Source organism: Apodemus sylvaticus, chromosome 2 (assembly GCF_947179515.1).
Source record: "Apodemus sylvaticus chromosome 2, mApoSyl1.1, whole genome shotgun sequence".
Classification (NCBI taxonomy): Eukaryota; Metazoa; Chordata; class Mammalia; order Rodentia; family Muridae; genus Apodemus; species Apodemus sylvaticus.
In genome coordinates, this window is record NC_067473.1 from 170,489,264 (window position 1) to 170,513,057 (window position 23,794).

Consider the following 23,794-nt stretch of genomic DNA (forward strand, 5'->3'; position numbering starts at 1 on the left):
AAATACATTAGTGTAACTCCTACCAAGCAAGTGAAAAATCTGTATGACAAAAATTTCAAATCTCTGAAGAAAGAAATTGAAGAAGACCTCAGAATATAGAAATATTTCCCATGTGCATGGATTGGTAGGATTAACTTAGTGGAAATGACAATCTTTCAAAAAGCAATCTACGGATTTCATCAAATCCCCCATCAAAATAACAACAAACTTCTTCACAGAGCTTGAACAATTCTCAATTTAATATGGAAAAACAAAACAAAACAACAACAACAATAAAACAAGATAGCCAAAACAATTATCAACAATAAATAATCTTCTAGGGTAATCACCATCTCAGACCTCAACCTGTACTATAAATCAATAGAGATAAAAACTGCATGGTATTGGTACAGAGACAGATGGGAATAGAACTAAAGAACCAGAAGTAAATCCACACACCTTTAGACACTTGATCTTTGATAAAGAAGCCAAAGACAGACAGGTGCAAAAAGAAAGCATTTTTAATAAATGGTATTGGTCTTACTGGTGGTCTGTATGTAGAAGGATGAAAATAGATTCTTATTTATTATCTTGAACAAAGCTCAAATCCACGTAAATCAAGTACCTCAACATACACTCAAGATATACTGACTCTTACAAGAGAAATCAGGAAAGAACCTCGAACTCATTGGCACAGGGGAAATTCCTGAACAGAACACCAATGGCCCAGGCTCTCAAATCGACAATTAATAAAAAGGACCTCATGAAACTGAAAAGCTTCTGTAAGACAAAAGAAGTCAGCAATAGGACAAACTGAAAACCCACAGATTGGGAAATAAATCTTCACTAATCCTAAATATGATAGGGGGCTAATATCCAAAATATATAAAAAGCTCAAGAAGATAGGCTCTGGAAAAAATAAAAAATAAATAACTCAAAAAATGGGGTGCAGAGTTAAACTGAATTTACAACAAAAGAATCTTGAATGTCCAAGGAACCCCCAAGATTTAAAGATAAGTTCAAAGTCCTACGTGATCAGGGAAATACAAATCTAAACAATCCTGAGATTCTACTTCACACCAATCAGAACGTCTAAGTTCAAAATCTCAGGTGACAGTACATGCTGTTAAGGATTTTGAGACATAGCAACATTCCTCCATTGATGGTGGGTTGCAAACTGGTACAACATCTTTGCAAATTAATCTGGTAGTTTCTCAGAAGAAATAGTTCTACTTGAAGACTCAGTTATATTACTACTGGGCAAATACCAAAAAGATGCTCCACCATACCACAAGGATATGTGCTCCACTATGTTCATAGCAGCTTTATTTGTAATAGCCAGAAGCTGCAATTAACCCAGATGTCTCTCAACTGAAGAATGGATACAGAAAATGTGGAATGGAATGGAATACTATTCAGCTATTAAAAGCCAAAGCATGATGAAACTTGTAGGCAAATGGATGGTGTTGTAATCATAAAAAGATAAATATGTGTAAGGGAGGTATGGGGGCAAGGGTGTGCCTTAGTGGGCCCATGCCAAGGCATCCATTTCACCCGAGGCACCAACCACAAGACTGTATAGTAGAGAATAGTGTTTATTTAGGACATGAGAATGGGAGTTGAGAGAGTAGTAGAAGCAGAGAAAGGTAGAGAGAAGCAGAGAGTAGAGAAGTAGAGTCAGACCATGAACAAGTGGAAAGAAGGGGAAAGGGGGCAAGAGGTAAGAGAGTGAGAAACAAGAGAGTATGAGACAGAAGAGGGACCAAACATCCTCTTTTACAGTGGAACAGGCCTAAGTGGCTCTTGCCGGGTAACTGTCGAGAAGGGCATATCTGGCTGTTGCCAGGTAACTGTGGGGGTAAAGTCAAAACAGAGTACCAAGAGATGGAACTAATAAAATATCATCCTGAGTGAGGTAACCCAGACCCAGAAGGGCATGCATTGTACATACTCACTGATAAGTAGATATTACCCAAAAAGTACAGAATACCTAGGATATAGCCCACATACCATAAGCCAAGCAAGAAGAAAGGTCCAAGTGAGGGGACTTCAATCCCATTCAGAAGGGGAAGGAAAATAATCATGGGAGACAGAGGGTGAAAGGGACCTGGGTGGGAAAGGGAAAGGGAAAGGGGCAACAATATCAGGCATGGGAGGCTGGGAAATAGACAGAAGCCCATAGAGCCAGGGGAGTGAATGAAAATATGGAGCCTCAATGGGAGGGAGGTAGAGGAACACTCTAGAAATTACCAAAGGCCCAGGAAGTAAGAAACTCTCAGTACTCAATGAGGCTGAGCTTAGTCAAAATGCCCAACAATGGGAAGAGTGACTGAGGCCATGGGCACATATATAACAGAGGACTGCCTATTCTGGCCTCAGTGGAAGAAGAAGTAATGCTTAATGCTCAAGATAATTGAGGTCCCAGCGAAGGTGGAGGCTTTGGGGAGAAGCGTCCTCTCAGAAGAAAGGGGAAGGAGGAATGGGATGAAGAACTGTGGGAGGCAGTACCAGGAAGTCAGAAATGGTTAAAATGTAAATAAATAGATAGATAAAAAATATCATGTATGATCAACAGAGTCAGCCTACCCTGAGACCTTTTTTTAATTACCATAAATTTGTAAAAGTAATATAAACAGAAACATAAACTTGAAGTAAGAAGCTTAAAATACACACACACACACACACACACACACACACATACATGCAGTATGCTACATTAGTCTCATTATGGATTTTCTATCAAGTAAATTTTAGTGTGTATTTTTTCCTCTGGAAATCAGGAAGCTGTCTGTCATCACACCTGTGGAAGGAGGAGCTTGCTCTAAATGCCCAGTCCCCTGGGATTTAACAGTCCCAACGTACTCTGAACACTGACTTAGGAGCTGGAGAGATGACTGGATGGTTAATAGGACTGCCTGCTATTCCAGAAGATTCAAGTTCAGTTCCCAGCACCCACATGGCAATTCACAACAGCCCGTTCCTCCAACTCCTGGGATCTGACACCTTCTTCTGTTCTCCTCAGCCAACCTGCAAAACATGGTGTAAACACACATAGATGACATACTCCCATACACATAAATACAAATACATTTTCTAAATAGCAAGAAAAGAAGAATCCCCAGAAATAATAACACCATAAAGTCAACTTCCCAAAGAGAAGACATATGAAAACTCTATTGAACTTGAAAACCATAATTTTGAATACAATTGTATCCAAGAATCAAAACCACAGTAAAATATAGACATTGCCATCAAGGAAGGACCTTGGGCAGCAATGTCTGAGGGGAGTCGGGCTCCAGAGGTCTTAGCGCTGCTGCTGCTGCTGCTGCCGCTGCTGCTGCTCTTTGGTTTTCTTTTCCTGATCCTCACTGGTTAAAAGTGCTCTTATATTTTCCAGTAATATGTAATCTGAAAAGATAGCAACACAAATATGCCTACATATAAGATATATGGACATTCACTCTGTCTTTTACTTCTCCACTACAATTCCACTGTGCAGTTTCAGAAACATCAATCTTCAGCCCAAAACACTGATTGGAATAAACAGGCTGTAAGTCAATACATTGTCCCAAAACATCATCAGTAACATCTGAAAGTTTTTCTTCGTTTACTTTCTAATTTTGAAACATCTTCTTGGTAAAATAGGAGACTTTAAAAGTAATTTTGTAAATTTTTATGATATTCCTGTTCCATGAACACACACGTGAGGCATTTTGTATTACTAGTATATATAATTAGGAGCTGAGTATTAAGAATTAGTTTTTTTTAACTGAGGTTGGATAGACAGACAGATCATGGTACAAGAGACTATGTGTTAAGATCAGAGAGATAAAATGAGAGGAGACACTTGTCCATTCTCACATAACCTGCTCTCAACCTATGCAGCAGCAGGACAATCTCAGAGCCCAGAGATAATTCTTACATTAGCACTCCTGTGGCCTCTATTTGAAGATGATAATTCACTGCAGGAGCCACTACCAGAAACTGACCAGCAACAATCTTCCCTTCAACCTTCCCAACAAAAAGCATCTCCTTAACCAAGACTGCAACAGTGGCCTATCCTGTTGGAAACCAAAAGGAACCTACTCTAACTAGGACTATAAACTGCTATATATATTATATCCCAGGATTAAATAAATGAGTACTTTGTTCTAGGCCTGGCAACAAGAACATCTCCAGCACCGACCCTTCCAATAATCTAGACAACTAGTATAAATCAAATATATGTAAAACGAATGACTTTACCTCTTCTTCTGTCAAAGAATAAAGTAAAAATTAGCTTCAAAAACGTGTAGAAATGGCATAGTCCTAAATGTCATTTTATATTTATTTTAAGATGTTATAGGAGAGCATAAGAAGACCTTGGATTCTAACAAGCTCTTTAATGAAATTCTGATCTTTGAGAATCTTCCTCAAATTTTTGCCCATAATTTACATTTTCCTTCAGTCCATACCCAATGGTCTCAGTTGTTTGCAGAAGTACAACAATGGGCTCCTTTTGGTCCTCTGTCTTCTGTATCAACCTGACTTCCCATCCTAAGACTTCCCATTCCTGTCTCACATCTTCTGCTGATATACTATCTCCCTCATCAATGATAATTTTTATCTACTTACTCGACAGTTTAAAAGTTCTACATTTTTCTCAAGTGTGTTAATGAATTAACATTTTCATGGTGTTGTATTCACATATGGAAATCATTCACAGGTTCCCACTTGTCTCTATTTCTTCCTCCTAATGTCTTTCTATTGCTAGGATAGAACACAAGGCCCTAGAAAACATGAGACAGGTATTTCAGATTCATATCCATGTTGCAGTTCATCATAAAGGAAAATCATTGAGTGAAATCAAGGCAGGAACCTGGAGTCAGAGACTGAATCAAGGGGCAGAGTGGAGCACTTCTTCTTCTTCTTTTTTTTTTTGAATCATTTTTTTTATTCGATATATTTTTTATTTACATTTCAAATGATTTCCCCTTTTCTAGCCCCCCACTCCCCGAAAGTCCCATAAGCCCCCTTCTCTCCTCCTGTCCTCCCACCCACCCCTTCCCACTTCCCCGTTCTGGTTTTGCCCTATACTTCTTCACTGAGTCTTTCCAGAACAAGGGGCCACTCCTCCTTTCTTCTTGTACCTCATTTGATGTATGGATTATGTTTGGGGTATTCCAGTTTTCTAGGTTAATATCCACTTATTAGTGAGTGCATACCGTGAGTTACCTTTTTAGTCTGGGCTACCTCACTTAGTATGATGTTTTCTAGCTCCATCCATTTGCCTAAGAATTTCATGAATTCATTGTTTCTAATGGCTGAATAGTACTCCATTGTGTAGATATACCACATTTTTTGCATCCACTCTTCTGTTGAGGGATACCTGGGTTCTTTCCAGCATCCGGCAATTATAAATAGGGCTATGAACATAGTAGAGCATGTATCCTTATTACATGGTGGGGAATCCTCTGGGAATATGCCCAGGAGTGGTATAGCAGGATCTTCTGGAAGTGAGGTGCCCAGTTTTCGGAGGAACCGCCAGACTGATTTCCAGAGTGGTTGTACCAATTTGCAACACCACCAGCAGTGGAGGAGTGTTCCTCTTTCTCCACATCCTCTCCAACACCTGCTGTCTCCTGAATTTTTAATCTTAGCCATTCTGACTGGTGTAAGGTGAAATCTCAGGGTTGTTTTGATTTGCATTTCCCTAATGACTAATGAAGTTGAGCAATTTTTAAGATGCTTCTCTGCCATCCGAAGTTCTTCAGGTGAGAATTCCCTGTTTAACTCTGTACCCCATTTTTAATAGGGTTGTTTGGTTTTCTGGAGTCTAACTTCTTGAGTTCTTTATATATATTGGATATTAGCACTCTGTCTGATGTAGGATTGGTGAAGATCTTTTCCCAATTTGTTGGTTGCCGATTTGTCCTTTTGATGGTGTCCTTTGCCTTACAGAAACTTTGTAATTTTATGAGGTCCCATTTGTCAATTCTTGATCTTAGAGCATACGCTATTGGTGTTCTGTTCAGAAATTTTCTCCCTGTACCAATGTCCTCAAGGGTCTTCCCCAGTTTCTTTTCTATTAGCTTCAGAGTGTCTGGTTTTATGTGGAGGTCCTTGATCCATTTGGATTTGAGCTTAGTACAAGGCGACAAAGATGGATCAATTCGCATTCTTCTGCATGCTGACCTCCAGTTGAACCAGCACCATTTGTTGAAAAGGCTATCTTTTTTCCATTGGATGTTTTCAGCCCCTTTGTCGAGGATCAAGTGGCCATAGGTGTGTGGGTTCATTTCTGGATCTTCAATCCTGTTCCATTGATCTGCCTGCCTGTCACTGTACCAATACCATGCAGTTTTTAACACTATTGCTCTGTAGAATTGCTTGAGGTCAGGGATACTGATTCCCCCAGAATTTCTTTTGTTGCTGAGAATATTTTTAGCTATCCTGGGTTTTTTGTTATTCCAGATGAATTTGTTAATTGCTTTTTCTAACTCTTTGAAGAATTGAATTGGGATTTTGATGGGTATTGCATTGAATCTGTATATTGCTTTTGGCAAAATGGCCATTTTAACTATATTGATTCTACTGATCCATGAGCATGGGAGGTTTTCCCATTTTTTGAGGTCTTCTTCCATTTCCTTCTTCAGAGTCTTGAAGTTCTTGTCGTAAAGATCTTTCACATGTTTGGTAAGAGTCACCCCAAGATACTTTATACTGTTTGTGGCTATTGTGAAGGGGGTCATTTCCCTAATTTCTTTCTCAGCCTGCTTATCCTTTGAGTATAGGAAGGCCACTGATTTGCTTGTGTTGATTTTATAAGCTGCCACTTTGCTGAAGTTGTTTATCAGCTGTAGGACTTCTCTAGTGGAGTTTTTTGGGTCACTTAGGTAGACTATCATGTCATCTGCAAATAATGATAGTTTGACTTCTTCCTTTCCAATTTGTATCCCTTTGACCTCCTTATGTTGTCGAATTGCCTGAGCTAGTACTTCAAGTACAATATTGAAAAGATAAGGAGAGAGGGGGGCAGCCCTGTCTAGTCCCTGATTTTAGTGGGATTGCTTCAAGTTTCTCTCCATTTAGTTTGATGCTGGCTACCGGTTTGCTGTATATTGCTTTTACTATGTTTAGGTATGGGCCTTGAATTCCTGTTCTTGCCAAGACTTTAAGCATGAAAGGATGCTGAATTTTGTCAAATGCTTTTTCAGCATCCAATGAAATGACCATGTGGTTTTTTTCTTTGAGTTTGTTTATGTAGTGGATTGCATTGATGGATTTCCGTATATTGAACCAACCCTGCATTCCCGGGATAAAGCCTACTTGATCATGGTGGATGATCGTTTTGATGTGTTCTTGGATTCGGTTGGCAAGAATTTTATTGAGTATTTTTGCATCGATGTTCATAAGGGAAATTGGTCTGAAGTTCTCTTTCTTTGTTTTATCTTTGTGTGGCTTTGGTATCAGCGTAATTGTGGCTTCGTAGAAGGAATTGGGTAGTGTTCCTTCTGTTTCTATTTTGTGGAATAGTTTGAAGAGTATTGGTGTTAACTCTTCTTTGAAGGTCTGATAGAATTCTGCACTGAAACCATCTGGTCTTGTGCTTTTTTTGGTTGGAAGACTTTTTATGACTCCTTCTATTTCTTTAGGCGTTATGGGACTGTTTAGATGATCTATTTGGTCCTGATTTAATTTTGGTTTTTGGTATCTGTCAAGGAAATTGTCCATTTCCTCCAGATTCTCCAGTTGTGTTGAGTACAGGCTCTTGTAGTAGGATCTGATGATTTTTTGGATTTCCTCAGATTCCATTGTTATATCTCCCTTTTCATTTCTAAGTTTGTTAATTTGGATACTTTCTCTGTGCCCTTTGGTCAGTCTGGCTAAGGGTTTATCTATCTTGTTGATTTTCTCAAAGAACCAGCTCCTGGATTCGTTAATTCTTTGTACGGTTCGCTTTGTTTCCAATTGATTGATTTCAGCCCTGAGTTTGATGATTTCCTGCCTTCTACTCCTCCTGGGTGATTTGGTTTCTTTTTGTTCCAGGACTTTCAGGTGTGTCATTAAGCTGCTAGTGCATGCTCTCTCCATTTTCTTTTTGGAGGCACTCAGGGCTATGAGTTTACCTCTTACCACTGCTTTCATTGTGTCCCAAAGATTTGGGTATGTTGTGCCTTGATTTTGATTAAATTCTAAAAAGTCTCTGATTTCTTTTTTTATTTCTTCTTTGGTCAAGGTGTCATTGAGTAGATAATTATTCAGCCTCCATGTGTATGTGGGCTTTCTGTTGTTTTTGTTGCTATTGAAAATCACTCTTACACCATAGTGATCTGATAGGAGGCATGGGATTAGTTCGATCATCTTATATTTGTTGAGGTCTGCCTTGTGTCCAATTATATGGTCGATTTTGGAGAAGGTACCATGAAGTGCTGAGAAAAAGGTATATTCTTTTGCTTTAGGGTGAAATGTTCTATAAATATCAGTCAAATCCAATTGGTCCAAAGCTTCAATTAGATTTACTGTGTCTCTGTTTAGTTTCTGTTTTCCTGATCGGTCCATTGAGGAAAGTGGGGTGTTGAAGTCCCCCACAATTATTGTGTTAGGTGCAATGTGGGCTTTGAACTTTAGTAAAGTTTCTTTTACGAATGAGGGTGCCTTTGCATTTGGCGCATAGATGTTCAGAATTGAAAGTTCTTCTTGGTAGATTTTTCCTTTGACCGGCAAGAAGTGTCCTTCTGTGTCTCTTTTGATGACTTTAGGTTGAAAGTCAATTTTATCTGATATTAGAATGGCTACTCCTGCTCGTTTCCTGTGACCATTGGCCTGTAAGATTGTCTTCCAGCCTTTTACTCTAAGGTAGCTTTTATCTTTGACACTGAGGTGTGTCTCCTGTATACAGCAAATTGTAGGGTCCTGTTTCCTTATCCAGTCTGTTAGTCTATGTCTTTTTATTGGGGAATTGAGACCATTGATGTTAAGAGATATTAGGGAATAGTGATTATTACTTCCTGTCATTTTTGATGTTCTTTTTATATTTGAGTGGTTATCTTCTTTTGGGTTTGATGAAGGAAGGTAACTATCTTGAATTTTCCAGGGTGTAGTTTCCCTCCTTGTATTGGAGTTTTCCTCCTATTATTCTTTGCAGAGCTGGGTTTGTGGAAAGATATTGTGTACATGTGGTTTTGTCATGGAATATCTTGGTTTCTCCATCTATGGTGAATGAGAGTTTTGCTGGGTATAGTAGTCTTGGCTGACATTTGTGTTCTCTTAGAGTCTGCATGAGATCTGCCCAGGATCTTCTAGCTTTCATGGTCTCTGGTGAGAAGTCTGGTGTGATTCTGATAGGTCTTCCTTTATATGTTACTTGGCCTTTCTCTCTTACTGCCTTTAATATTCTTTCTTTGTTTAGTGCATTTGGGGTTTTGATTATTATGTGACGGGAGCTATTTCTGCTCAGGTCCAGTCTGTTTGGAGTTCTATAGGCTTCTTGTATATTCATAGGCATCTCTCTCTTTAAGTTAGGAAAGTTTTCTTCCATAATTTTGTTGAAGATATTTGCTGGCCCTTTCTGTTGTAAATCTTCACTCTCATCTATACCTATAATCCTTAGGTTTGGTCTTCTCATTGTACCCTGGATTTCCTGGATGTTCTGGGATACAAGCTTTTTGCCTTTTGTATTTTCTTTGACAGTTGAGTCAATGGTTTCTATGGTATCTTCGGCATCTGAGATTCTTTCTTCCATCTCTTGTATTCTGTTGTTTATATTTCCATCTATGGCCCCTGATTTCTTCTCAAGGTTTTCTATCTCCAAAGTTGTCTCCCTTTGTGATTTCTTAGTTGTTTCTACTTCTGTTTTTAGGTCCAGGATGGTTTTGCTCAGTTCCATCATTTTTTTTGTCTGTGTTTTCCTGTAATTCTTTAAGAGATTTTTGTGTTTCCTCTTTCATGACTTCTGCCTGTTGACTCAAGTTCTCCTGCATTTCTTTAAGTTTTTTTTTTTTTGCCTTTCTTCTTTATTGGCTTCTATCTCTTGGGCCTTATTCTCCTGCATTTCTTTAAGTGTTTTTTGTGTTTCCATTATACGGGTTTCTAGCTTATTCATGTTCCTCTGTATTTCTTTAAGAGATTCATTCATGTCCTTTTTGTGTTCTTCTAGCAGCATCATGAACAGTGATTTTAAATCCAAATCTTGTTTCTCTGGTGTGTTGGCATAACCAGGACTTGCTGATGTTGGAGAGTTTGGTTCAGATGCTGCCATATTGCCTAGATTTCTGTTAGTAGCATTCCTGCGTTTGCGCTTTGCCATCTTGTTCTCTGGAGCTAATTGGTCTTGTCTCTGGCTGGTGTTTCAGCCTCCTGAGAGGCTCTAGGGCTATTTCTGCACCACTGGAGGGCAGGGTTTCCCCTGTTGCAGATTGCTAATGTGCTTTCCTCCTCTTGGGTGCCCTTGCACCCCTAGTGTTCTTTGCCCCAGATTGTGTCTGTGAGCCAGAAGGTGCCCGTTTGCTCCTTCAGGGAGTGCTGAGGCTGTATGCTGCAGGGACCTTTTCTGCGTGCTGATCTCTCTGCTGGGCAGCGGAACTCCCAACCAGGTTGGTGCACACAAGGCTAGCCTAGATGCTCAGGCCCTGAGTCTAGGCAAAAGCCTGGGAGGCCAATGTCTGAGCAAAGTTCCCCTCAGCTGTGAGTGTTAATTGGGTCTGTCAGGTGGCTAGGATGGTGGCGTGTGCGCGCTCCCTGAGAGTGCTGGGAGAGTCTGCTGGGCTAACAACCTCCTGGCCGGGTCAGCACACAGATGGCCCACCGAGCAGCCCAGGGCCTGGGGGCAGTCCAGGGCCTGACCATCTGAGACCCCTGCTATGTCCGCCTCGGGCTATGCCTGTTAGCTGGTTTGGTTTTGCCTGCTAGGTCTCTCTGGCTTCCTGTAGGCAAAATGGCGGTGGTGCGCAAACCGGCCCGGATAAACAACCTCCTGGCCAGGTCAGCACACAGATGGCCCACCGAGTAGCCCAGGGCCTGGGGGCAGTCCAGGGCCTGACCGTCTGAGACCCCTGCTGTGTCTGCCTCAGGCTATGCCTGTTAGCTGGTTTGGTTTTGTCTTCTGGGTCCCTCTGGCTTCCCATAGGCAAAATGGGGGCAGTGCACGCTGGCCTGGGCAAACAACCTCCTGGCTGGGTCGGCACACAGATGGCCCACCGAGCAACCCAGGACTTGGGGCAGTCCAGGGCCTGACCGTCTGAGACCCCTGCTATGTCTGCCTCGGGCTATGCCTGTTAGCCGGTTTGGTTTTGCCTGCTAGGTCTCTCTGGCTTCCCTTAGGCAAAATGGCTGTGGTGCGCCGGCGGGGGAAGGGGGGGAACCTCCTGGCCGGGTTTGTACCCTGGTGGTCCCCCCCCATCAGCCCAGGGCCTGGGTGCAGGCCAACGCCCGTCGGGCTTAGACCCCCACGATGTTGGTCTCGGGTTATATTTGCGTACCTCAGTCTGATTTCTCTGGCGAACAAGAATCAATATGGAGGCCTAGTATCTGACTGGCGGGAGGCAGAGTTCTGATGTGGCTTCTGTGTGGTGAAAGGCGCCGTAAATCCTCCGCTGCTCGCAGCCTGGCTGGCCAGCGATGGCCAGTGGTCGTGGGCGCAGGGTCTGCCTGGACCCTGTCCGCTTGGTTCTACTGCTGATGGCCCTTCCTCTGGACCAGCCGCTGCTGCTGCTGCTGCTGCCACCACTGCCGCCACTGCCGCCCGCAAAGCAGGAATTTTTAATTTTGACTGATTTATTTCTATAGATTATGAGCCCTTCCCTCTATAGACTATGTTGCCTCCTACTACGTTTCAGTAATAATGAGTGGAGCACTTCTTAATGGCTTCCTCCTCTTTTCTTGCTCACCATTCTTTCTTCTAAAACACAGGCCCAACCACCCAAGGATATTGCCATACAGGTGAACTGAGCTCTCCCATATTGGTCATGGATCAAGAAAGTATCTCATATGAATTTAAATTCCTGACCTCTGTAAAGTCAGTAATTGAGTCCCAATAAGATCATTGCTTCACGTAGGCAAGTCAGATTTACTGCTTATAGCTACATCACTGGATCAAATTCTGTGGATTTTGAATTCTTGACTCATTCCAAAATAGAGACTATTTTTATTTATTTATTTATTTATTTATTTATTTATTTATTTATTTATTTATTTTTATTTACATTGCAAATTATTTCCCCTTTTCTGGGTCCCCACTCCCCGCAAATCCCATAAGCCCTCTTCTGTCCCCCTATTCTTCCATCTACCCCTTCCCACTTCCCTGTTCTGGAATTCCCCTATACTCTTGCACTGAGTCTTTCCAGAACCAGGGCCCACTCCTCCATTCTTTTTGGACATCATTTAATTTGTGGATTATGTCCTGGGTATTCAAAGTTTCTAGGCTAATATCCACTTATCAGTGAGTGCATACCATGATTGATCTTTTGAGACTGAGTTACCTCACTTAGTATGATGTTCTCCAGCTCCATCCATTTGTCTAAGAATTTCATGAATTCATTGTTTCTAATGGCTGAATAGTAAGTACTCCATTGTATAAATATACCACATTTTTTGTATCCATTCCTCTGTTGAAGGACATCTAGGTTATTTCCAGCTTCTGGCTACTACAAATAGGGCTGCTATGAACATAGTGGAGCATGTGTCCTTATTGCATGCTGAAGAATCCTCTGGATATATGCCCAGTAGTGGTATAACAGGGTCCTCAGGAAGTGACATGCCCAGTTTTCTGAGGAACCGCCAGACTGATTTCCAAAGTGGTTGCACCATCTTGCAATCCCACCAGCAGTGGAGGAGTGTTCCTCTTTCTCCACATCCTCGCCAACACCTGCTGTCTCCTGATTTTTTGACCTTAGCCATTCTGACTGTTGTGAGGTGAAATCTCAGGGTTGTTTTGATTTGCATTTCCCTAATGATTAATGATGTTGAACATTTCTTAAGGTGTTTCTCAGCTCTCCGAAGTTCTTCATGTGAAAATTCTTTGTTTAGCTCCGTACCCCACTTTTTAATGGGGTTATTTGGATCTCTGGGTTCTACTTTCTTGAGTTCTTTGTATATATTAGATATTAGCCCTCTGTCGGATTTAGGGTTGGTGAAGATTCTTTCCCAGTCTGTTGGTTGATGTTTTGTCCTTTTGATGGTGTCCTTTGCTTTACAGAAACTTTGTAGTTTTATGAGGTCCCATTTGTCAATTCTTGATCTTAGAGCATAAGCTATTGGTGTTCTATTCAGGAACTTTTCCCCTGTGCCCCATGTCCTCCAGGGTCTTCCCCAGTTTCTTTTCTATTAGTTTCAGTGTGTCAGGTTTTATGTGGAGCTCCTTGATCCATTTGGAGTTGAGCTTGGAACAAGGAGATAAGAATGGATCGATGCACATTCTTCTGCATGCTGACCTCCAATTGAACCAGCACCATTTGTTGAAAAGAGTATCTTTTTTCTACTGGATGCTTTCAGCCCCTTTGTCGAAGACCAAGTGACCATAGGTGTATTGGTTCATTTCTGGGTCTTCAATCCTATTCCATTGATCCACTTGCCTGATATTGTACCAATACCATACAGCTTTTATCAATATTGCTCTGTAGTAGAGTTTAAAGTCTGGGATATTGAATCCCCCTGAAGTTCTTTTACTGTTGAGAATAGTTTTAGCTATCCTGGGTTTTTTGTTATTCCAGATGAATTTGAGAATTGCTCTTTCTAGCTCTATGAAGAACTGGGTTGGGATTTTTATGGGAATAGCATTGAATCTGTAGATTGCCTTTGGCAAGATGGCCATTTTAACTATATTAATCCTGCCAATCCACGAGCATGGAAGGTTTTTCCATTTTCTGAGATCTTCTTCTATTTCCTTCTTCAGAGATCTGAAGTTCTTGTCATATAGGTCTTTCACTTGTTTGGTTAGAGTCACCCCAAGATACTTTATGTTGTTTGTAGCTATTGTGAAGGGGGTCATTTCCCTAATTTCTTTCTCAGTCTGCTTATCCTTTGAATATATAAAGGCTACTGATTTGCTTGCATTGATTTTGTAGCCAGCCACTTTGCTGAAGTTGTTTATCAGCTGTAGGAGTTCTCTAGTAGAGTTTTTAGGGTCACTTAAGTATACGATCATATCATCTGCAAATAGTGATAATTTGACTTCTTCCTTTCCAATTTGAATCCCTTTGACTTCCTTCTGTTGTCTAATTGCTCTAGCTAGGACTTCAAGTACTATATTGAAAAGATATGGAGAGAGGGGGCAGCCTTGTCTAGTCCCTGATTTTAGTGGGATTGCTTCAAGTTTCTCTCCATTTAGTTTGATGTTGGCTACAGGTTTGCTGTATATTGCTTTTACTATGTTTAGATATGGGCCTTGAATTCCTGTCCTTTCCAAGACTTTTAGCATGAAAGGATGCTGAATTTTGTCAAATGCTTTTTCAGCATCTAATGAAATGATCATGTGGTTTTTTTTCTTTGATTTTGTTTATGTAGTGGATAGCATTTATGGATTTCCGTATATTGAACCATCCCTGCATTCCTGGGATGAAGCTTACTTGATCATGGTGGATGATCGTTTTGATGTGTTCTTGGATTCGGTGGGCAAGAATTTTATTTAGTATTTTTGCATCGATATTCATAAGGGAAATTGGCCTGAAATTCTCTTTCTTATTTGGGTCTTTGTGTGGTTTTGGTATCAGCGTAATAGTGGCTTCGAAGAAGGAGTTGGGTAGAGTTCCTTCTGTTTCTATTTGGTGGAAGAGTTTGAAGAGTATTGGTGTTAAGTCTTCGTTGACGGTCTGATAGAATTCTGCACTGAAACCATCTGGTCCTGTGCTTTTTTTTGGTTGGAAGCCTATCTATGACCCCTACTATTTCTTTAGGGGTTATGGGTCTGTTTAGATGGTCTATTCGATCCTGGTTTAATTTTGGTAATTGGTTTCTGTCTAAGAAAATGTCCATTTCCTCCAGATTCTCCAGTTGTGTTGAGTACAGGTTTTTGTAGTAGGATCTGATGATTTTTTGAATTTCCTCGGTTTCTGTTGTGATATCTCCATTTTCATTCCTAATTTTGTTAATTTGGATACTTTCTCTGTACCCTTTGGTTAGTCTGGCTAAGGGTTTATCTATCTTGTTGCTTTTTTCAAAGAACCAGCTTTTGGTCTTGTTGATTCTTTGTATGGTTCTCTTGGTTTCTACTTCATTGATTTCAGCCCTGAGTTTGATGATTTCCTGTCTTCTCCTCCTCCTGGGTGAATTAGATTCTTCTTGTTCCAGGGTTTTCAGTTGTTCCTTTAATCTTCTAGTGTACGCTCTCTCGAATTTCTTTTTGAAGGCACTCAAAGCTATGAGTTTTCCTCTTAGTACTGCTTTCAATGTGTCCCATAGATTTGTGTATGTTGTGCCTTCATTTTCATTAAATTCTAAGAAATCTTTGATTTCTTTCTTTATTTCGTCCTTGACCAAGGTATCATTGAGTAGAGTATTATTCAGTTTCCATGTGTATGTGGGCTTTCTGTTGTTTTTACTGTTACTAAAGACCACTTTTACTCCATAGTGATCTGATAGGAGGCATGGGATTATTTCAGTCTTCTTATATTTGTTGAGGTCTGTCTTGTGACCAACTATATGATCTATTTTGGAGAAGGTACCATGAGGTGCTTAGAAAAAGGTATATCCTTTTGCTTTGGGATGAAAAGTTCTATATATATCTGTTAACTCCAATTGGTTCAAAGGTTCAATTAGTTTCATTGTCTCCCTGTTTAGTTTCTGTTTTCCTGATCGGTCCATTGGTGAGAGTGGAGTGTTGAAGTCACCCACAATTATTGTCTTAGGTGCAATGTGCACTTTGAGCTTTAGTAAAGTTTCTTTTATGAATGAGGGGGCCCTTGTGTTTGGGGCACATATGTTCAGGATTGAGAGTTCTTCTTGTTGGATTTTTCCTTTGACCAGCAAGTAGTGACCTTCCATGTCTCTTTTGATGACATTAGGTTGGAAGTCAATTTTATCTGAAATTAGAGTGGCAACTCCAGTTTGTTTCCTGGGACCATTTGCTTGTAGAATTGTCTTCCAGGCTTTTACTCTAAGGTAGTTTTTGTCTTTGACACTGAGGTGTGTTTCCTGTATGCAGCAAAATGTACGGTCCTGTTTACGTAACCAGTCTGTTAGTCTATGTCTTTGTATTGGGGAATTGAGTCCATTGATGTTAAGAGATATCATGGAGCAGTGGTTATTGCTTCCTATCATTTTTGATTTTAATTTTATATGTGTGTGGTTATCTTCTTTGGGTTTGATGAAAGAAGCTTAGTATCCTGGTCTTTCCCTCGTTGTAATGGGGAAACTATATTTCCCCCTATCATCCTTTGTAGGGCTGGGTTTGTATAAAGATATTGTGTAAATTTGGTTTTGTCATGGAATATCTTGGTTTCTCCATCTATAGTAATTGAGAGTTTCGCTGGGTATAGTAGTCTCGGCTGGCATTTGTGTTCTCTTAGAGTCTGCATAAACTCTGCCCAGGATCTTCTAGCTTTCACGGTCTCTGGTGTGAAATCTGGTATAATTCTGATAGGTCTTACTTTATATGTTACTTGCCCTTTTTCTCTTACTGCCCTAAGTATTCTTTCTTTGTTTAGTACATTTGGGGTTTTGATTATTATGTGACGGGAGGTATTTCTGTTCTGGTCCAGTCTGTTTGGAGTTCTGTAGGCTTCTTGTATATTCATGGGCATCTCTCTCTTTAGGTTAGGAAAGTTTGCTTCCATAATTTTGTTGAAGATATTTGCTGGCCCTTTAAGTTGTAAATCTTCACTCTCATCAATGCCTATAATCCTTAGATTTGGCTTTCTCATTGTGTCCTGGATTTCCTGGATATTTTGGGTTACAAGCTTTTTGCATTTTGCATTTTCTTTAACTGTTGAGTCCATGGTTTCTATGGTATCTTTGGTATCTGAGATTCTTTCTTCTATCTCTTGTATTCTGTTGTTGATATTTGCTTCTCTGGTCCCTGATTTCTTTCCAAGGTTTTCTATCTCCAAAGTTGTCTCCCTTTGTGCTCTCTTAGTTGTTTCTACTTCTGTTTTTAGATCCTGGAAGTTTTTGCTCAGTTCTGTCATTTGCTTGTTTGTGTTTTCCTCTAATTCTTTAAGAGATTTTTGTGTTTCCTCTTTCATGACTTCTGCCTGTTGATCAAGGTTCTCCTGTATTTCTTTAAGTGATTTTTGCATTTCCTCCTTATTGGATTTTGTATTCTCCTGAATTTCTTTCAATGATTTTTGTGTTTCCCTTGTAAGGGCTTCTAATTTTTGATCCATTTTCTCTGGAATTTCTTTAAGTATGTCCTTCATGTGTTCCTGTACCAGCATCATGACCAGCGATTTTTAATCCAAATCTTGTTTTTCTGGTGTGTTGGGGTATCCAGGACTTGCTAATGTTGGAGAATTGGGTTCAGATGCTTTCATAATGCCTTGGTTTCTGTTAGTAATTTTCCTACGTTTGCCTTTAGCCATCTGGTTCTCCCAGGTGTTAGATGGTCTTATTGTCACTGGCTGGTGCTTCAACCTACTGTGGATCTTTGAGGTTATCTCTGCAACACTGGATGACTGGGTTTCTTCTGGCACAGATTACTGATATGCTTCCTTCCTGTTTTGTGCCTTTGGAGCCCTTCTCTGTCTTGCCTCAAGCAATGTTATACTTAGGTTGTCAAGGTTAACCAGGTGTTCTCTGTCTGCTCGATTATGGAGCGAAGATGTTGTGATGGGGGTCACTCCCTCTGTTGATTCTCACATAGGACACACTTCCTGCGATGGACTGGCTTGCAGATGAACCACCTATGTGCTTAGTTCCTGAGTACAGGCAGACCCCTGGCGGTTTGCACCACCAGAAATCTAAAGCTCAGGGTGGTACAGAACCTAGTGATCCTTTTCTGTCCCCAGCAGGCAAGCAAATATGGCCATGGGGCTTCTCTCCTTCCAAACTCCCTGGGCAGGACATGGGCCCCAAGCCCGGTAGGCTGGCAGACAAAAGCCGCCTATGTGCTCAGTTCCTGAGTGCAGGCAGACCCTTGGCAGTTTGCACCACCAGAAATCTAAAGCTCAGGGTGGTACAGTACCTAGTGATCCTTTTCAGTCCCTGGCAGGCAGCAAATATGGTCGCGGGGCTTCTCCCCATCCGCAGCTCCCTGGACAGGACAGAGGCCCTGAGCCAGGTGGGTTGGTAGACAAACCCGCCTATGTGCTCAGTTCCTGAGTGCAGGCAGATCCCTGGCAGTTTGCACCACCAGAAATCTAAAGCTTAGGGTGGTACAGTACCTAGTGATCCTTTTCCGTCCCCGGAAGGCAGCAAATATCAAAATAAATAAATCTTAAACAAATCATACCATCGCCAAAGTAAATCAGTCTATCCCACAGGATGACAGCAGAAAAAAATTAGGTGATGGAAATCCTTCCAGACAAAAAGTCAGAATATTCTCTCTCTCTCTCTCTCTCTCTCTCTCTCTCTCTCTCTCTCTCTCTCTCTCTCTCTCTCTCTCTCTCTCTTTGTTTATTCACTTATTTATTGATTGATTTATTGATTTATTGATGTATTTATTTTATACTTCAGATATTATTCCCCTCCAGTTCTACTCTCCAACTGTTCCACATTCCATACCTCCTCCCTAACCCCTGTCTCCATGAGGATGTCTTCACCACCCACCACTCACCCCACCATACCTCTAAACTCACTACCTCAACCCGATTCATCCTGTCTCTGCTTTCTCTGTAGCTTTGGTTGAGGCAGTGAGTACCATGCAGCTAGTGCTTTGTGCATTAGGGCTATGAAAGTCCTCTGACAATTGACTTATAAATGAATTCCAAACACACTATGTCTCCATGGTGTTATTAATTTGCACTCTTTACCCTAATACTCTTTTATGTATTAGTTTCCTATTAACTCCAATGAGTTTTTACTTCATATTTTTACTTCATGATACATTCAACACTTCACTCATCCTTGAATGTGAAAGAAACTAGGGAAGGACTTGAGCTTACTGACACTTGGCAGACTCACATGTTCTCTTGTAAAAACCAGAAGACAATGGATTGTGATGATTTCCTCAGTACTATCACATCCAAGGGCATCCACATAAAATGTGCAAGTCAGCCAGGATCTCTCCTTCAGTCGTTCTGTCTACGTAGTTTCTTATCTGAAGATTTCCCATGTTCTCTTAACACCACACATCTCCAGTTTCACTCTCACGTAGTATCTTTGACTAAGAGCTGTATTCTGTCTTCTGAGAAACTCATGTAAATGAATTAATTTTCAATAAATTTTTTTTCTCTAAAGTGTCCTTCCTGTGCCCCTGGCCTCTACTTTTCTACTGAACTTTTCCTTTTTGCTCATCATCTCCCACCTCTGTTTACTACTGATAACCCCTTGAGCAGTTTCTCTTCACTATGAAGCCCTAAGGCTTCTTTTCCAGGTAATTATGAGGCAAAGGCCTTATTTTAGACCCTAAGGAAGGTGGAGTGAGAATGAACAAAATCCTCAGATTATTTGCTTTCTGCTGTCACTGGTTCTCCACTTGCTGTGGAAAGAAATGTTTCTCCTGTGTTCATAGGCCAATTCATTAATATTTGTAGCTTCTACTACTTCCTGTGCACAGATGGGAACACACTGAGTTTGTAAATCACAGTTATTGGCTGTTCTACTTTGAATCCAAGGTAATACTTACAAGTTGGTTTATGATATAGTATCCCATAAGCTTCTGGATTTGTTGTTGAGTTGAACACTCAGTATTACATGATATTTTTAAATACTCAAAAGATGAGATTCAGTAGCCAATGTATCCATTATTCCATGCTTAATTTTATACTTAATCCCTTCACTGCAATATTTGTTTTGCATTACTTAACTAAATAGAAACATATTTTTCATCAAATACATAAATTATATGACTAAAAAGTTCTGTTTCTGATGAAAATATAGTATTAATTTCCTCAAATTGTGGATGGGTGAAAAATCTGGAAGTTCAGTAACACATATGTTCATGTAAGCTTTGTGGAAATATTTAAATAATAATTTTTAAATAAATACACTTAAGTAACCTGCAGAAGAATTGAAATTTTAAGATCATTTAATCTTGCCTTAACCAGGGTGTGTTTATTTGATTTGAAGTCTTAACACACAAAGCGAAAAGAATGTTTAGATACAGGGTGATACTCAATATGACATAAAGGAAGAAAATATAGGGAAATGGAATGATGCATAAAACCATAGAAAACTATAAATCTTCATAGAGAAAAAATTAATTCCAAAAATACCATAATGTAGACTTGACAAAATAGGGAATAAGAAACAGAAATGCATAATTTTGACATATTTTGCTATAGGGTCACTTAGCTGTACAGGGTGTGACATTCAGTTCTATAAAAGGTTTCGTTGGGTAGGAGACTCCTTTCTTACCAAAAATTACAGAGAGAGAGAAGGTGATGGGGGCGGGGGAAACAGAAACATTGAAGGAGGCAGGGAACTGGAAAGAAAAATAGAAGGACAAGTAACATGCCTGGGTTAGTCGCATGTGTTTGTACAACATATAAATATGACAGGTCAGCCATGGCTAGTAGTGAAATCCTGACACAAACAAAACACAAAAGACAGGAAGAGGGCCACTTTAGTCATGATAGGGTCTGGAAGTACTTAGGAAAAATATTTGCCTTGGTTCTTCCTGTTCATCTGAGTTGTTGGGTGAAAGTGTCCTTGTGTTCAGTAGACTCAAAATTGTGTCATCACAGGGTGCTGACTCTTGGGAAATGATAAGATACAAAATGATTCCTAATGCTGTGAAGTTGGAATGTATTGTGATAGCACTGCTTCAAGTGTGGATAATATTCTTCTATCCAGAATCAAGTTGCATAATGAAACTCTCAGCCCTGAATTTATTACACAGCCACTTTTACATTTGTGTCCAAATTGTTTCTCACCAGAGCTTAATCTGCTAGGTGCCTTCAAAAGATGTCCCTCTTCTGGCTTCACACACTTATTCTGGGGCCACTATTCCTAAAAAGAATTGTCATTTCAAGAAGTCAGAGGTTGTCTCTTAAGTTTTCTGTGCTGTTAATTTTTTTAAGAATCCAGAGAAATAATAGGAACACAAAGCCAAGACCTCAAAATAGATGACATGAAATAACCCAATATTCAACTTGGAAAACTATAGCTTTAGATATAATTGTATCCATGGATTAAAACCACAGTAAGCTATGGATGTTGCCATTAAGGACCATGTGCAGTAGTGTGTGCGGGGAGTTGGGCTTCACAGGTCTTGATTTTGTTGTTGTTGCACTGCTGCTTCTATTTTGTTGTATTTTCCTAACCCTCTCTTGGAGAAAGTGTTCTCACATTGCCCAGTAATATGTGACCTCAAAAGTTAAAACATGTGGAAAAGCAGCCTATGAAGGATACAAGGGCCTGTTAATGTAACCCTGTGCTTGCCTAGGATACATGACACACTAGTTCCATACCCACAACACAAAGGAAGAGAGCAGTTGTCATTCATGCACTGGGAAAGTAAAGATAAGAGAATTAGAAAGGTTTCAATGCACAGGGAGCAGGTAGGGATGAGAATGTGAAGGATTGGTTTAGGGAGAGAGGGGCAGAGGGTAAGAGTATAGTAAAGACTACGGGAATCACTGATGGTTTAGAAAGCAACAAGGAAACCCAGTGCAATGGAAACATCCCAGGACATTTGAGGCTTACTCTGGTGAGGTCTCCATGCAAGGGAGGATACGTACTCTTAACTGAAATTTTTATGTAACAAGTCTAGTCTGTAAGTGATAGGCCTGGGATATCAAACCAAAGCAGAACACTGTCAACCTTCAAACTACCCTGAATACAAGATACTCAAGGGACAATTGTGGTTCACTTTGTGGATGTGGCCAACTAATGACTCCCTTACTTAAGCTGCAAACCACTAGAGGGAACATATGGCTGACACTGCCTGGATGACAAGAAACAAGAGATGGTTGCTCAGAGTTCTAAGAAGGAACCCAAGAGAACTAGCAGAGAGAGAGAGAGAGAGAGAGAGAGAGAGAGAGAGAGAGAGAGAGAGAGAGAGAGAGAGAGACAGAGAGACAGAGACACACAGAGAGAGAGAGAGAGAGAGAGAGAGAGAGAGAGAGAGAGAACAGGGGAAGGAAGAGAAGGGAAGGGAAGGGAAGGAAGGAAGGGAAGGGAAGGGAAGGGAAGGGAAGGGAAGGGAAGGGAAGGGAAGGGAAGGGAAGGGAAGGAAAGGAAAGGAAAGGAAAGGAAAGGAAAGGAAAGGAAAGGAAAGGAAAGGAAAGGAAAGGAAAGGAAAGGAAAGGAAAGGAAAGGAAAGGAAAGGAAAGGAAAGGAAATAAGCCAATGAAATGATTCCGGAAAGGAATTAAGTCAATGAAATGATTCCTAATAATATCTGGCTGTGCTCATAGGTCAGTGCCTAGATCACTCTTCATCATAGTCTTTCCCTAACAACTGAAAATAGCAGATGCAAACACCAAAAGTCAAACATTACTTGGAGCTCTGGAGGCCTCTCAAAAAAGGGAGAGGGATTTTAGGTTATAGAGGGATCAACGACACCAGAATTGACTTAGACAGCATATCTTAAAGAGGCTCATAGACACTGAAACAGCAATCTGGATCCTGCATGTGTAATAGATAGGCCCACAATACAAAAGCTAGTGTTGTTTAGAGTATACTGGTCCTTACATTCCTAAGAGTTGGAGTAGGTGTGCTTCTTACTCTTTTGTCTTCTCATGGGACCATTTTACTCCTACTAAATTGCCTAGTCCAGCCTTCATATCAGTGTTTATGCCTAAATTTATTGCATCCTGTTGTTCTTTTTCCCTTGATATTCCTTTGAGGCCTGTTTATTATTAAAGGAAAACAGAGGAGCAGTGGATCTTGGGGTAAAAGGAGGTAGGTGGCATGTGGATGAAGAAAGGAGGGGACCCTGTAGTCCAGATTATTACATAAGACAAATGTAAAAAAAGAAAAATGTTGAAGGCTTTCTGCAATTATATAGTAAGCCTGGGCTCCATAAAACCCTATCTCAAATGCAACTAAAAAAAGCCATACCATTATAAAAATGAATATCAACTAATACAACACAGGATATCAGCAGAGAATAAACTGTAGGAAATCCTTCAGGAAAAATGGTCAGAAATTTTTCTCTAATTTAATGTGTTAAGTACAAATAAAGAGAGAGTGAAGAGTCTTAGGAATTACGACATGTCAACTAAGTTTAATTGATATTGGTAGACTAAAGTGAGCCTTGTATTACTGATTGTGGGTCTTCTAAATCATTAGTATTTGTGCTCACTTTGGCAGCACATATACTAAAATTGGAACGATACAGAGAAGATTAGCATGGCTCCTATACAAGGATGACATACAAATTCATGAAGCATTCTATATTTTTGATAACCTTGGGAAGAAATCAGGGGCCATAGATGCAAATATCAACAACAGAATACAAGAGTAGAAGAACTAATCTCAGATACCAAAGATACCACAGAAATCATGGACTCAACAGTTAAAGAAAATGCAAAATGCAAAAAGCTTGTAATCCAAAACATCCAGAAATCCAGGACACAATGAGAAAGCCAAACCTAAGGATTATAGACGTTGATGAGACTGAAGATTTACAAATATCTTCAACAAAATTATGGAATAAAACTTCCCTAACCTAAAGAGAGAGTTGCCCATGAATATACAAGAAGCCTACAGAACTCTAAACAGACTGGACCAGAACAGAAATATCTCCTGTCACTTAATAATCGAAACCCCAAATGTACTAAACAAAGAAAGAATACTT

The 23,794-nt window shown here is 40.3% G+C and overlaps 1 non-coding gene across 1 annotated transcript; it reads left to right on the forward strand.

The window, feature by feature from the left end:
* The first annotated feature begins 23,291 nt into the window (after window positions 1–23,291).
* Window positions 23,292–23,398, forward strand: LOC127679455 (U6 spliceosomal RNA). The gene has a single exon (XR_007976768.1). It is a non-coding gene; the product is annotated as a U6 spliceosomal RNA (small nuclear RNA).
* The last annotated feature ends 396 nt before the right edge of the window (window positions 23,399–23,794 follow it).